The sequence below is a fragment of the Hypanus sabinus genome, chromosome 5, assembly GCF_030144855.1.
Source record: "Hypanus sabinus isolate sHypSab1 chromosome 5, sHypSab1.hap1, whole genome shotgun sequence".
Classification (NCBI taxonomy): Eukaryota; Metazoa; Chordata; class Chondrichthyes; order Myliobatiformes; family Dasyatidae; genus Hypanus; species Hypanus sabinus.
Genome location: NC_082710.1, coordinates 81307001 through 81323578, shown reverse-complemented (window position 1 = coordinate 81323578; position 16578 = coordinate 81307001).

Here is a 16578-nt window from a genome sequence, read left to right as displayed (position 1 = left end):
AGCTCTGGCGTTCTAGATACTCTGGTCGGACACGGCATCCTAGCTCTGGCATTCTAGACACTCTGGTCAGACACGGCATCCGAGCTCTGGCATTCTAGACACTCTGGTCAGACACGGCATCCGAGCTCTGGCATTCTAGACACTCTGGTCAGACACGGCATCCGAGCTCTGGCATTCTAGACACTCTGGTCAGACACGGCATCCGAGCTCTGGCATTCTAGATACACTGGTCAGACATGGCATTTGAGCTCTGGCATTCTAGACACTCTGGTCAGACACGGCATCCGAGCTCTGGCATTCTAGATACTCTGGTCAGACACGGCACCCTAGCTCTGGCATTCTAGACACTCTGGTCAGACACGGCATCCGAGCTCGGGCATTGTAGATACTCTGGTCAGACACGGCTCCCTAGCTCTGGCATTCTAGATACTCTGGTCGGTCATGGCACCCTAGCTCTGGCATTGCAGATACTCTGGTCAGACACGGCATCCTAGCTCTGGCCGTCTAAACACTCTGGTCGGACACGGCATCCTAGCTCTGGCATTCTAAACACACTGGTCGTACACGGCATCCTAGCTCTGGCATTTTAAACACTATAGTAGGAAATGGCATCCTAGCTCTGGCATTCTAAACACTCTGGTAGGACACGGCATCCTAGCTCTGGCGTTCTATCTACTCTGGTCGGACATGGCATCCTAGCTCTGGCAATCTAACTACTAAGGTCGGACACGGCATCCTGGCTCTGGCATTCTAAACACTCTGGTCAGACACAACATCCTAGCTCTGGCATTCCAGATAATCTGGCCGGACACGGCATCCTAGCTCTGGCATTCTAGATACTCCTGTCAGACACGGCATCCTAGCTCTGGCATTCTAGATACTCTGGTCAGAGACGGCATCCTAGCTCTGGCCTTCTACATACTCTGGACAGACACGGCATTCTAGCTCTGGCCTTCTAGATACTCTGGTCAGACACGGCATGCTAGCTCTGGCCTTCTAAACACACTGGTCGGACATGGCATCCTAGCTCTGGCCTTCTAGATACTCTGGTCAGACACGGCATGCTAGCTCTGGCCTTCTAAACACTCTGGTCGGTCACGGCATCCTAGCTCTGGACTTCTAGATACTCTGCTCGGACACGGCATGCTAGCTCTGGCCTTCTAAACACACTGGTCGGACACGGCATCCTAGCTCTGGCGTTCTAGACACTCTGGTCAGACACAGCATCCGAGCTCTGGCATTCTAGACACTCTGGTCAGACACGGCATCCGAGCTCTGGCATTCTAGACACTCTGGTCAGACACGGCATCCGAGCTCTGGCATTCTAGATACTCTGGTCGGACACGGCATCCTAGCTCTGGCATTCTAAACACTCCGGTCGGACACGGCATCCTAGCTCTGGCATTCTAAACACACTGGTCGGACACGGCATCCTGGCTCTGGCATTCTAAACACTCTGGTCGGACACGGCATCCTGGCTCTGGCATTCTAAACACTCTGGTAGGACACGGCATCCTAGCTCTGGCATTCTAAACACTCTGTTCGGACACGACATCCTAGCTCTGGCATTCTAAACACTATAGTAGGAAATGGCATCCTAGCTCTGGCATTCTAAACACTCTGGTAGGACACGGCATCCTAGCTCTGGCGTTCTATCTACTCTGGTCGGACATGGCATCCTAGCTCTGGCAATCTAACTACTAAGGTCGGACACGGCATCCTGGCTCTGGCATTCTAACTACTCTGGTCGGACACGGCATCCTAGCTCCGGCATTCTAGACACTCTGGTCAGACACAACATCCTAGCTCTGGCATTCTAGATAATCTGGCCGGACACGGCATCCTAGCTCTGGCATTCTAGATACTCTGGTCGGACACGGCATCCTAGCTCTGGCATTCTAGACACTCTGGTCAGACACAGCATCCTAGCTCTGGCATTCTAGATAATCTGGTCGGACACGGCATCTTAGCTCTGGCATTCTAGATACTCTGGTCGGACACGGCATCCTAGCTCTGGCATTCTAGATACTCCGGTCGGACACGGCATCCTAGCTCTGGCATTCTAGATACTCTGGTCAGACACGGCATCCTAGCTCTGGCCTTCTACATACTCTGGACAGACACGGCATTCTAGCTCTGGCCTTCTATCTACTCTGGTCGGACACAGCATGCTATCTCTGGCCGTCTAAACACACTGGTCGGACACGGCATCCTAGCTCTGGCATTCTAGACACTCTGGTCAGACACAGCATCCGAGCTCTGGCGTTCTAGATACTCTGGTCGGACACGGCATCCTAGCTCTGGCATTCTAGACACTCTGGTCAGACACGGCATCCGAGCTCTGGCATTCTAGACACTCTGGTCAGACACGGCATCCGAGCTCTGGCATTCTAGACACTCTGGTCAGACACGGCATCCGAGCTCCGGCATTCTAGACACTCTGGTCAGACACGGCATCCGAGCTCTGGCATTCTAGATACACTGGTCAGACATGGCATCAGAGCTCTGGCATTCTAGACACTCTGGTCAGACACGGCATCCGAGCTCTGGCATTCTAGATACTCTGGTCAGACACGGCACCCTAGCTCTGGCATTCTAGACACTCTGGTCAGACACGGCATCCGAGCTCGGGCATTGTAGATACTCTGGTCAGACACGGCTCCCTAGCTCTGGCATTCTAGATACTCTGGTCGGTCATGGCACCCTAGCTCTGGCATTGCAGATACTCTGGTCAGACACGGCATCCTAGCTCTGGCCGTCTAAACACTCTGGTCGGACACGGCATCCTAGCTCTGGCATTCTAAACACACTGGTCGGACACGGCATCCTAGCTCTGGCATTCTAAACACTATAGTAGGAAATGGCATCCTAGCTCTGGCATTCTAAACACTCTGGTAGGACACGGCATCCTAGCTCTGGCGTTCTATCTACTCTGGTCGGACATGGCATCCTAGCTCTGGCAATCTAACTACTAAGGTCGGACACGGCATCCTGGCTCTGGCATTCTAAACACTCTGGTCAGACACAACATCCTAGCTCTGGCATTCCAGATAATCTGGCCGGACACGGCATCCTAGCTCTGGCATTCTAGATACTCTGGTCGGATACGGCATCCTAGCTCTGGCATTCTAGATAATCTGGTCGGACACGGCATCCTAGCTCTGGCATTCTAGATACTCTGGTCGGAGACGGCATCCTAGCTCTGGCCTTCTACATACTCTGGACAGACACGGCATTCTAGCTCTGGCCTTCTAGATAATCTGGTCAGACACGGCATGCTAGCTCTGGCCTTCTAAACACACTGGTCGGACACGGCATCCTAGCTCTGGCCTTCTAGATACTCTGGTCAGACACGGCATGCTAGCTCTGGCCTTCTAAACACTCTGGTCGGTCACGGCATCCTAGCTCTGGACTTCTAGATACTCTGGTCGGACACGGCATGCTAGCTCTGGCCTTCTAAACACACTGGTCGGACACGGCATCCTAGCTCTGGCATTCTAGACACTCTGGTCGGACACGGCATCCTAGCTCTGGCATTCTAGACACTCTGGTCAGACACGGCATCCGAGCTCTGGCATTCTAGACACTCTGGTCAGACACGGCATCCGAGCTCTGGCTTTCTAGACACTCTGGTCAGACACGGCATCCGAGCTCTGGCATTCTAGACACTCTGGTCAGACACGGCATCCGAGCTCTGGCATTCTAGATACACTGGTCAGACACGGCATCTGAGCTCTGGCATTCTAGACACTCTGGTCAGACACGGCATCCGAGCTCTGGCATTCTAGATACTCTGGTCAGACACGGCACCCTAGCTCTGGCATTCTAGACACTCTGGTCAGACACGGCATCCGAGCTCGGGCATTGTAGATACTCTGGTCAGACACGGCTCCCTAGCTCTGGCATTCTAGATACTCTGGTTGGTCACGGCACCCTAGCTCTGGCATTGCAGATACTCTGGTCAGACACGGCATCCTAGCTCTGGCCTTCTAAACACTCTGGTCGGACAGGGAATCCTAGCTCTGGCATTCTAAACACACTGGTCGGACACAGCATCCTAGCTCTGGCATTCTAGACACACTGGTCAGACACGGCATCCGAGCTCTGGCATTCTAGACACTCTGGTCAGACACGGCATCCGAGCTCTGGCATTCTAGACACTCTGGTCAGACACGGCATCCGAGCTCTGGCATTCTAGACACTCTGGTCAGACACGGCATCCGAGCTCTGGCATTCTAGATACTCCAGTAAGACACGGCTCCCTAGCTCTGGCATTCTAGATACTCTGGTCGGACACATCATCTTAGCTCCGGCCTTATGGATACTCTGGTCAGACACGGCATCCGAGCTCTGGCATTCTAGATACTCTGGTCAGACACGGCATCCGAGCTCTGGCATTCTAGATACACTGGTCAGACACGGCGTCCTAGCTCTGGCGTTCTATCTACTCTGGTCGGACATGGCATCCTAGCTCTGGCAATCTAACTACTCTGGTCGGACACGGCATCCTGGCTCTGGCATTCTAACTACTCTGGTCGGACACGGCATCCTAGCTCTGGCATTCTAGACAAACTGGTCGGACACGGCATCCTAGCTCCGGCATTCTAGATACTCTGGTCGGACACGGCATCCTAGCTCTGGCATTCTAGACACACTGGTCAGACACGGCATCCTAACTCTGGCATTCTAGATACTCTGGTCGGACACGGCATCCTAGCTCTGGCATTCTAGATAATCTGGTCGGACACGGCATCCTAGCTCTGGCATTCTAGATAATCTGGTCGGACACGGCATCCTAGCTCTGGCATTCTAGATACTCTGGTCGGACACGGCATCCTAGCTCTGGCATTCTAGATAATCTGGTCGGACACGGCATCCTAGCTCTGGCATTCTAGATACTCTGGACAGACACGGCATCCGAGCTCTGGCATTCTAGATACTCTGGTCAGACACGGCATCCGAGCTCTGGCATTCTAGATACTCTGGTCAGACACGGCATCCTAGCTCTGACATTCTAGATAATCTGGACAGACACGGCATCCGAGCTCTGGCATTCTAGATACTCTGGTCAGACACGGCATCCTAGCTCTGGCATTCTAGACACTCTGGTCGGACACGGCATCCAAGCTCTGGCATTCTAGACACTCTGGTCTGACACGGCATCCTAGCTCTGGCATTCTAGATACTCTGGTCAGACACGGCATCCTAGCTCTGGCATTCTAAATACTCTGGTCGGACACGGCATCCTGGCTCTGGCATTCTAAACACTCTGATCGGACACGGCATCCTAGCTCTGGCATTCAAAACACTCTGGTCGGACATGGCATCCTAGCTCTGGCATTCTAAACACTCTGGTCGGACACGGCATCCTAGCTCTGGCATTCTAAACACTCTGGTCGGACACGGCATCCAAGCTCTGGCATTCTAAACACTCTGGTCGGACACGGCATCCTGGCTCTGGCATTCTAAACACTCTGGTCGGACACGGCATCCTGGCTCTGGCATTCTAAACACTCTGGTCGGACACGGCATCCTGGCACTGGCAATCTAAACACTCTGGTAGGACACGGCATCCTAGCTCTGTCATTCTAGACACTCTGGTCGGACACGGCATCCTGTCTCTGGCATTCTAAACACTCTGGTAGGACACGGCATCCTAGCTCTGGCATTCTAGACACTCTGGTCGGACACGGCATCCTGGCTCTGGCATTCTAAACAATCTGGTCGGACACGGCATCCTGGCTGTGGCATTCTAAACACTCTGGTCGGACACGGCATCCTGGCTCTGGCATTCTAAACACTCTGGTAGGACACGGCATCCTGGCTCTGGCATTCTAAACACTCTGGTAGGACACGGCATCCTGGCTCTGGCATTCTAAACACTCTGGTCAGACACGGCATCCTGGCTCTGGCATTCTAAACACTCTGGTCGGACACGGCATCCTAGCTCTGGCATTCTAGATAATCTGGTCGGACACGGCATCCTAGCTCTGGCATTCTAGATAATCTGGTCGGACACGGCATCCTAGCTCTGGCATTCTAGATACTCTAGTCAGACACGGCATCCTAGCTCTGGCCTTCTAGATACTCTGGACAGACACGGCATCCGAGCTCTGGCATTCTAGATACTCTGGTCAGAGACGGCATCCGAGCTCTGGCATTCTAGATACTCTGTTCAGACACGGCATCCTAGCTCTGACATTCTAGATAATCTGGTCGGACACGGCATCCTAGCTCTGGCATTCTAGATACTCTAGTCAGACACGGTATCCTAGCTCTGGCCTTCTAGATACTCTGGACAGACACGGCATCCGAGCTCTGGCATTCTAGATACTCTGGTCAGACACGGCATCCTAGCTCTGGCATTCTAGACACTCTGGTCGGACACGGCATCCAAGCTCTGGCATTCTAGACACTCTGGTCTGACACGGCATCCTAGCTCTGGCATTCTAGATACTCTGGTATGACTCGGCATCCTAGCTCTGGCATTCTAAATACTCTGGTCGGACACGGCATCCTGGCTCTGGCATTCTAAACACTCTGATCGGACACGGCATCCTAGCTCTGGCATTCAAAACACTCTGGTCGGACATGGCATCCTAGCTCTGGCATTCTAAACACTCTGGTCGGACACGGCATCCTAGCTCTGGCATTCTAAACACTCTGGTCGGACACGGCATCCAAGCACTGGCATTCTAAACACTCTGGTCGGACACGGCATCCTGCCTCTGGCATTCTAAACACTCTGGTCGGACACGGCATCCTGGCTCTGGCATTCTAAACACTCTGGTCGGACACGGCATCCTGGCACTGGCAATCTAAACACTCTGGTAGGACACGGCATCCTAGCTCTGTCATTCTAGACACTCTGGTCGGACACGGCATCCTGTCTCTGGCATTCTAAACACTCTGGTAGGACACGGCATCCTAGCTCTGGCATTCTAGACACTCTGGTCGGACACGGCATCCTGGCTCTGGCATTCTAAACAATCTGGTCGGACACGGCATCCTGTCTCTGGCATTCTAAACACTCTGGTCGGACACGGCATCCTGGCTCTGGCATTCTAAACACTCTGGTCGGACACGGCATCCTGGCTGTGGCATTCTAAACACTCTTGTCAGACACGGCATCCTGGCTGTGGCATTCTAAACACTCTGGTCGGACACGGCATCCTGGCTCTGGCATTCTAAACACTCTGGTCGGACACGGCATCCTTGCTCTGGCATTCTAAACACTCTGGTCGGACACGGCATCCGAGCTCTGGCATTCTAGACACTCTGGTCAGACACGGCATCCGAGCTCTGGCATTCTAGATACACTGGTCAGACACGGCATCTGAGCTCTGGCATTCTAGACACTCTGGTCAGACACGGCATCCGAGCTCTGGCATTCTAGATACTCTGGTCAGACACGGCACCCTAGCACTGGCATTCTAGACACTCTGGTCAGACACGGCATCCGAGCTCGGGCATTGTAGATACTCTGGTCAGACACGGCTCCCTAGCTCTGGCATTCTAGATACTCTGGTCGGTCACGGCACCCTAGCTCTGGCATTGCATTTACTCTGGTCAGACACGGCATCCTAGCTCTGGCCTTCTAAACACTCTGGTCGGACAGGGCATCCTAGCTCTGGCATTCTAAACACACTGGTCGGACACGGCATCCTAGCTCTGGCATTCTAGCCACTCTGGTCAGACACGGCATCCGAGCTCTGGCGTTCTAGATACTCTGGTCGGACACGGCATCCTAGCTCTGGCATTCTAGACACTCTGGACAGACACGGCATCCGAGCTCTGGCATTCTAGACACTCTGGTCAGACACGGCATCCGAGCTCTGGCATTCTAGACACTCTGGTCAGACACGGCATCCGAGCTCTGGCATTCTAGACACTCTGGTCAGACACGGCATCCGAGCTCTGGCATTCTAGATACTCTGGTCAGACACGGCACCCTAGCTCTGGCATTCTAGACACTCTGGTCAGACACGGCATCCGAGCTCGGGCATTCTAGATACTCTGGTCAGACACGGCTCCCTAGCTCTGGCATTCTAGATACTCTGGTCGGTCACGGCACCCTAGCTCTGGCATTGCAGATACTCTGGTCAGACACGGCACCCTAGCTCTGGCATTCTAGGTACTCTTGTCGGACACGGCATCCTAGCTCTGGCCTTATGGATACTCTGGTCGGACACGGCATCCTAGCTCTGGCCTTCTAAACACTCTGGTCGGACACGGCATCCTAGCTCTGGCATTCTAGACACTCTGGTCAGACACGGCATCCGAGCTCTGGCATTCTAGACACTCTGGTCAGACACGGCATCCGAGCTCTGGCATTCTAGATACTCCAGTAAGACACGGCTCCCTAGCTCTGGCATTCTAGATACTCTGGTCGGACACGGCATCTTAGCTCCAGCCTTATGGATACTCTGGTCAGACACGGCATCCTAGCTCTGGCATTCTAGATACTCTGGTCAGACACGGCGTCCGAGCTCTGGCATTCTAGATACTCTGGTCAGGCACGGCGTCCTAGCTCTGGCATTCTAGATACTCTGGTCAGACACGGCATCCTAGCTCTGGCATTATAGACACTCTGGTCAGACACGGCATCCGAGCTCTGGCATTCTAGATACTCTGGTCAGACACGGCGTCCTAGCTCTGGCGTTCTATCTACTCTGGTCGGACATGGCATCCTAGCTCTGGCAATCGAACTACTCTGGTCGGACACGGCATCCTGGCTCTGGCATTCTAACTACTCTGGTCGGACACGGCATCCTAGCTCTGGCATTCTAGACAAACTGGTCGGACACGGCATCCTAGCTCCGGCATTCTAGATACTCTGGTCGGACACGGCATCCTAGCTCTGGCATTCTAGACACACTGGTCAGACACGGCATCCTAGCTCTGGCATTCTAGATACTCTGGTCAGACACGGCATCCTAGCTCTGACATTCTAGATACTCTGGTCGGACACGGCATCCTAGCTCTGGCATTCTAGATAATCTGGTCAGACACGTCATCCTAGCTCTGGCATTCTAGATACTCTGGTCGGACACGGCATCCTAGCACTGGCATTCTAGATACTCTAGTCAGACACGGCATCCTAGCTCTGGCCTTCTAGATCCTCTGGTCAGACACGGCATACTAGCTCTGACATTCTAGATACTCTGGTCGGACACGGCATCCTAGCTCTGGCATTCTAGATAATCTGGTCGGACACGGCATCCTAGCTCTGGCATTCTAGATAATCTGGTCGGACACGGCATCCTAGCTCTGGCATTCTAGACACTCTAGTCAGACACGGCATCCTAGCTCTGGCCTTCTAGATACTCTGGACAGACACGGCATCCGAGCTCTAGCATTCTAGATACTCTGGTCAGACACGGCATCCTAGCTCTGGCATTCTAGACACTCTGGTCGGACACGGCATCCAAGCTCTGGCTTTCTAGACACTCTGGTCTGACACGGCATCCTAGCTCTGGCATTCTAGATACTCTGGTCAGACACGGCATCCTAGCTCTGGCATTCTAAATACTCTGGTCGGACACGGCATCCTGGCTCTGGCATTCTAAACACTCTGATCGGACACGGCATCCTAGCTCTGGCATTCAAAACACTCTGGTCGGACATGGCATCCTAGCTCTGGCATTCTAAACACTCTGGTCGGACACGGCATCCTAGCTCTGGCATTCTAAACACTCTGGTCGGACACGGCATCCAAGCTCTGGCATTCTAAACACTCTGGTCGGACACGGCATCCTGGCTCTGGCATTCTAAACACTCTGGTCGGACACGGCATCCTAGCTCTGGCATTCTAAACACTCTGGTCGGACACGGCATCCTGGCACTGGCAATCTAAACACTCTGGTAGGACACGGCATCCTAGCTCTGTCATTCTAGACACTCTGGTCGGACACGGCATCCTAGCTCTGGCATTCTAGATACTCTGGACAGACACGGCATCCGAGCTCTGGCATTCTAGATACTCTGGTCAGACACGGCATCCGAGCTCTGGCATTCTAGATACTCTGGTCAGACACGGCATCCTAGCTCTGACATTCTAGATAATCTGGACAGACACGGCATCCAGCTCTGGCATTCTAGATACTCTGGTCAGACACGGCATCCTAGCTCTGGCATTCTAGACACTCTGGTCGGACACGGCATCCAAGCTCTGGCATTCTAGACACTCTGGTCTGACACGGCATCCTAGCTCTGGCATTCTAGATACTCTGGTCAGGCACGGCATCCTAGCTCTGGCATTCTAAATACTCTGGTCGGACACGGCATCCTGGCTCTGGCATTCTAAACACTCTGATCGGACACGGCATCCTAGCTCTGGCATTCAAAACACTCTGGTCGGACATGGCATCCTAGCTCTGGCATTCTAAACACTCTGCTCGGACACGGCATCCTAGCTCTGGCATTCTAAACACTCTGGTCGGACACGGCATCCAAGCTCTGGCATTCTAAACACTCTGGTCGGACACGGCATCCTGGCTCTGGCATTCTAAACACTCTGGTCGGACACGGCATCCTGGCTCTGGCATTCTAAACACTCTGGTCGGACACGGCATCCTGGCACTGGCAATCTAAACACTCTGGTAGGACACGGCATCCTAGCTCTGTCATTCTAGACACACTGGTCAGACACGGCATCCTAGCTCTGGCATTCTAGATACTCTGGTCAGAGACGGCATCCTAGCTCTGGCCTTCTACATACTCTGGACAGACACGGCATTCTATCTCTGGCCTTCTAGATAATCTGGTCAGACACGGCATCCTAGCTCTGGCCTTCTAGATACTCTGGTCAGACACGGCATGCTAGCTCTGGCCTTCTAAACACTCTGGTCGGTCACGGCATCCTAGCTCTGGACTTCTAGATACTCTGGTCGGACACGGCATGCTAGCTCTGGCCTTCTAAACACACTGGTCGGACACGGCATCCTAGCTCTGGCATTCTAGACACTCTGGTCAGACACGGCATCCGAGCTCTGGCATTCTAGATACTCTGGTCGGACACGGCATCCTAGCTCTGGCATTCTAGACACTCTGGTCAGACACGGCATCCGAACTCTGGCATTCTAGACACTCTGGTCAGACACGGCATCCGAGCTCTGGCTTTCTAGACACTCTGGTCAGACACGGCATCCGAGCTCTGGCATTCTAGACACTCTGGTCAGACACGGCATCCGAGCTCTGGCATTCTAGATACACTGGTCAGACACGGCATCTGAGCTCTGGCATTCTAGACACTCTGGTCAGACACGGCATCCGAGCTCTGGCATTCTAGATACTCTGGTCAGACAGGGCACCCTAGCTCTGGCATTCTAGACACTCTGGTCAGACACGGCATCCGAGCTCGGGCATTGTAGATACTCTGGTCAGACACGGCTCCCTAGCTCTGGCATTCTAGATACTCTGGTTGGTCACGGCACCCTAGCTCTGGCATTGCAGATACTCTGGTCAGACACGGCATCCTAGCTCTGGCCTTCTAAACACTCTGGTCGGACACAGCATCCTAGCTCTGGCATTCTAGACACTCTGGTCAGACACGGCATCCGAGCTCTGGCATTCTAGACACTCTGGTCAGACACGGCATCCGAGCTCTGGCATTCTAGACACTCTGGTCAGACACGGCATCCGAGCTCTGGCATTCTAAACACTCTGGTCAGACACGGCATCCGAGCTCTGGCATTCTAGATACTCCAGTAAGACACGGCATCCTAGCTCTGACATTCTAGATAATCTGGACAGACACGTCATCTTAGCTCCGGCCTTATGGATACTCTGGTCAGACACGGCATCCTAGCTCTGGCATTCTAGACACTCTGGTCGGACACGGCATCCAAGCTCTGGCATTCTAGACACTCTGGTCTGACACGGCATCCTAGCTCTGGCATTCTAGATACTCTGGTCAGACACGGCATCCTAGCTCTGGCATTCTAAATACTCTGGTCGGACACGGCATCCTGGCTCTGGCATTCTAAACACTCTGATCGGACACGGCATCCTAGCTCTGGCATTCAAAACACTCTGGTAGGACATGGCATCCTAGCTCTGGCATTCTAAACACTCTGGTCGGACACGGCATCCTAGCTCTGGCATTCTAAACACTCTGGTCGGACACGGCATCCAAGCTCTGGCATTCTAAACACTCTGGTCGGACACGGCATCCTGGCTCTGGCATTCTAAACACTCTGGTCGGACACGGCATCCTGGCTCTGGCATTCTAAACACTCTGGTCGGACACGGCATCCTGGCACTGGCAATCTAAACACTCTGGTAGGACACGGCATCCTAGCTCTGTCATTCTAGACACTCTGGTCGGACACGGCATCCTGTCTCTGGCATTCTAAACACTCTGGTAGGACACGGCATCCTAGCTCTGGCATTCTAGACACTCTGGTCGGACACGGCATCCTGGCTCTGGCATTCTAAACAATCTGGTCGGACACGGCATCCTGGCTCTGGCATTCTAAACACTCTGGTAGGACACGGCATCCTGGCTCTGGCATTCTAAACACTCTGGTAGGACACGGCATCCTGGCTCTGGCATTCTAAACACTCTGGTCAGACACGGCATCCTGGCTCTGGCATTCTAAACACTCTGGTCGGACACGGCATCCTAGCTCTGGCATTCTAGATAATCTGGTCGGACACGGCATCCTAGCTCTGGCATTCTAGATAATCTGGTCGGACACGGCATCCTAGCTCTGGCATTCTAGATACTCTGGTCAGACACGGCATCCTAGCTCTGGCCTTCTAGATACTCTGGACAGACACGGCATCCGAGCTCTGGCATTCTAGATACTCTGGTCAGAGACGGCATCCGAGCTCTGGCATTCTAGATACTCTGGTCAGACACGGCATCCTAGCTCTGACATTCTAGATAATCTGGTCGGACACGGCATCCTAGCTCTGGCATTCTAGATACTCTAGTCAGACACGGTATCCTAGCTCTGGCCTTCTAGATACTCTGGACAGACACGGCATCCGAGCTCTGGCATTCTAGATACTCTGGTCAGACACGGCATCCTAGCTCTGGCATTCTAGACACTCTGGTCGGACACGGCATCCAAGCTCTGGCATTCTAGACACTCTGGTCTGACACGGCATCCTAGCTCTGGCATTCTAGATACTCTGGTATGACTCGGCATCCTAGCTCTGGCATTCTAAATACTCTGGTCGGACACGGCATCCTGGCTCTGGCATTCTAAACACTCTGATCGGACACGGCATCCTAGCTCTGGCATTCAAAACACTCTGGTCGGACATGGCATCCTAGCTCTGGCATTCTAAACACTCTGGTCGGACACGGCATCCTAGCTCTGGCATTCTAAACACTCTGGTCGGACACGGCATCCAAGCTCTGGCATTCTAAACACTCTGGTCGGACACGGCATCCTGCCTCTGGCATTCTAAACACTCTGGTCGGACACGGCATCCTGGCTCTGGCATTCTAAACACTCTGGTCGGACACGGCATCCTGGCACTGGCAATCTAAACACTCTGGTAGGACACGGCATCCTAGCTCTGTCATTCTAGACGCTCTGGTCGGACACGGCATCCTGTCTCTGGCATTCTAAACACTCTGGTAGGACACGGCATCCTAGCTCTGGCATTCTAGACACTCTGGTCGGACACGGCATCCTGGCTCTGGCATTCTAAACAATCTGGTCGGACACGGCATCCTGTCTCTGGCATTCTAAACACTCTGGTCGGACACGGCATCCTGGCTCTGGCATTCTAAACACTCTGGTCGGACACGGCATCCTGGCTGTGGCATTCTAAACACTCTTGTCAGACACGGCATCCTGGCTGTGGCATTCTAAACACTCTGGTCGGACACGGCATCCTGGCTCTGGCATTCTAAACACTCTGGTCGGACACGGCATCCTTGCTCTGGCATTCTAAACACTCTGGTCGGACACGGCATCCGAGCTCTGGCATTCTAGACACTCTGGTCAGACACGGCATCCGAGCTCTGGCATTCTAGATACACTGGTCAGACACGGCATCTGAGCTCTGGCATTCTAGACACTCTGGTCAGACACGGCATCCGAGCTCTGGCATTCTAGATACTCTGGTCAGACACGGCACCCTAGCTCTGGCATTCTAGACACTCTGGTCAGACACGGCATCCGAGCTCGGGCATTGTAGATACTCTGGTCAGACACGGCTCCCTAGCTCTGGCATTCTAGATACTCTGGTCGGTCACGGCACCCTAGCTCTGGCATTGCATTTACTCTGGTCAGACACGGCATCCTAGCTCTGGCCTTCTAAAAACTCTGGTCGGACAGGGCATCCTAGCTCTGGCATTCTAAACACACTGGTCGGACACGGCATCCTAGCTCTGGCATTCTAGCCACTCTGGTCAGACACGGCATCCGAGCTCTGGCGTTCTAGATACTCTGGTCGGACACGGCATCCTAGCTCTGGCATTCTAGACACTCTGGACAGACACGGCATCCGAGCTCTGGCATTCTAGACACTCTGGTCAGACACGGCATCCGAGCTCTGGCATTCTAGACACTCTGGTCAGACACGGCATCCGAGCTCTGGCATTCTAGACACTCTGGTCAGACACGGCATCCGAGCTCTGGCATTCTAGATACTCTGGTCAGACACGGCACCCTAGCTCTGGCATTCTAGACACTCTGGTCAGACACGGCATCCGAGCTCGGGCATTCTAGATACTCTGGTCAGACACGGCTCCCTAGCTCTGGCATTCTAGATACTCTGGTCGGTCACGGCACCCTAGCTCTGGCATTGCAGATACTCTGGTCAGACATGGCACCCTAGCTCTGGCATTCTAGGTACTCTGGTCGGACACGGCATCCTAGCTCTGGCCTTATGGATACTCTGGTCGGACACGGCATCCTAGCTCTGGCTTTCTAAACACTCTGGTCGGACACGGCATCCTAGCTCTGGCATTCTAGACACTCTGGTCAGACACGGCATCCGAGCTCTGGCATTCTAGACACTCTGGTCAGACACGGCATCCGAGCTCTGGCATTCTAGATACTCCAGTAAGACACGGCTCCCTAGCTCTGGCATTCTAGATACTCTGGTCGGACACGGCATCTTAGCTCCAGCCTTATGGATACTCTGGTCAGACACGGCATCCTAGCTCTGGCATTCTAGATACTCTGGTCAGACACGGCGTCCGAGCTCTGGCATTCTAGATACTCTGGTCAGGCGCGGCGTCCTAGCTCTGGCATTCTAGATACTCTGGTCAGACACGGCATCCTAGCTCTGGCATTATAGACACTCTGGTCAGACACGGCATCCGAGCTCTGGCATTCTAGATACTCTGGTCAGACACGGCGTCCTAGCTCTGGCGTTCTATCTACTCTGGTCGGACATGGCATCCTAGCTCTGGCAATCGAACTACTCTGGTCGGACACGGCATCCTGGCTCTGGCATTCTAACTACTCTGGTCGGACACGGCATCCTAGCTCTGGCATTCTAGACAAACTGGTCGGACACGGCATCCTAGCTCCGGCATTCTAGATACTCTGGTCGGACACGGCATCCAAGCTCTGGCATTCTAGACACTCTGGTCTGACACGGCATCCTAGCTCTGGCATTCTAGATACTCTGGTATGACTCGGCATCCTAGCTCTGGCATTCTAAATACTCTGGTCGGACACGGCATCCTGGCTCTGGCATTCTAAACACTCTGATCGGACACGGCATCCTAGCTCTGGCATTCAAAACACTCTGGTCGGACATGGCATCCTAGCTCTGGCATTCTAAACACTCTGGTCGGACACGGCATCCTAGCTCTGGCATTCTAAACACTCTGGTCGGACACGGCATCCAAGCTCTGGCATTCTAAACACTCTGGTCGGACACGGCATCCTGCCTCTGGCATTCTAAACACTCTGGTCGGACACGGCATCCTGGCTCTGGCATTCTAAACACTCTGGTCGGACACGGCATCCTGGCACTGGCAATCTAAACACTCTGGTAGGACACGGCATCCTAGCTCTGTCATTCTAGACACTCTGGTCGGACACGGCATCCTGTCTCTGGCATTCTAAACACTCTGGTAGGACACGGCATCCTAGCTCTGGCATTCTAGACACTCTGGTCGGACACGGCATCCTGGCTCTGGCATTCTAAACAATCTGGTCGGACACGGCATCCTGTCTCTGGCATTCTAAACACTCTGGTCGGACACGGCATCCTGGCTCTGGCATTCTAAACACTCTGGTCGGGCACGGCATCCAAGCTCTGGCATTCTAGACACTCTGGTCTGACACGGCATCCTAGCTCTGGCATTCTAGATACTCTGGTATGACTCGGCATCCTAGCTCTGGCATTCTAAATACTCTGGTCGGACACGGCATCCTGGCTCTGGCATTCTAAACACTCTGATCGGACACGGCATCCTAGCTCTGGCATTCAAAACACTCTGGTCGGACATGGCATCCTAGCTCTGGCATTCTAAACACTCTGGTCGGACACGGCATCCTAGCTCTGGCATTCTAAACACTCTGGTCGGACACGGCATCCAAGCTCTGGCATTCTAAACACTCTGGTCGGACACGGCATCCTGCCTCTGGCATTCGA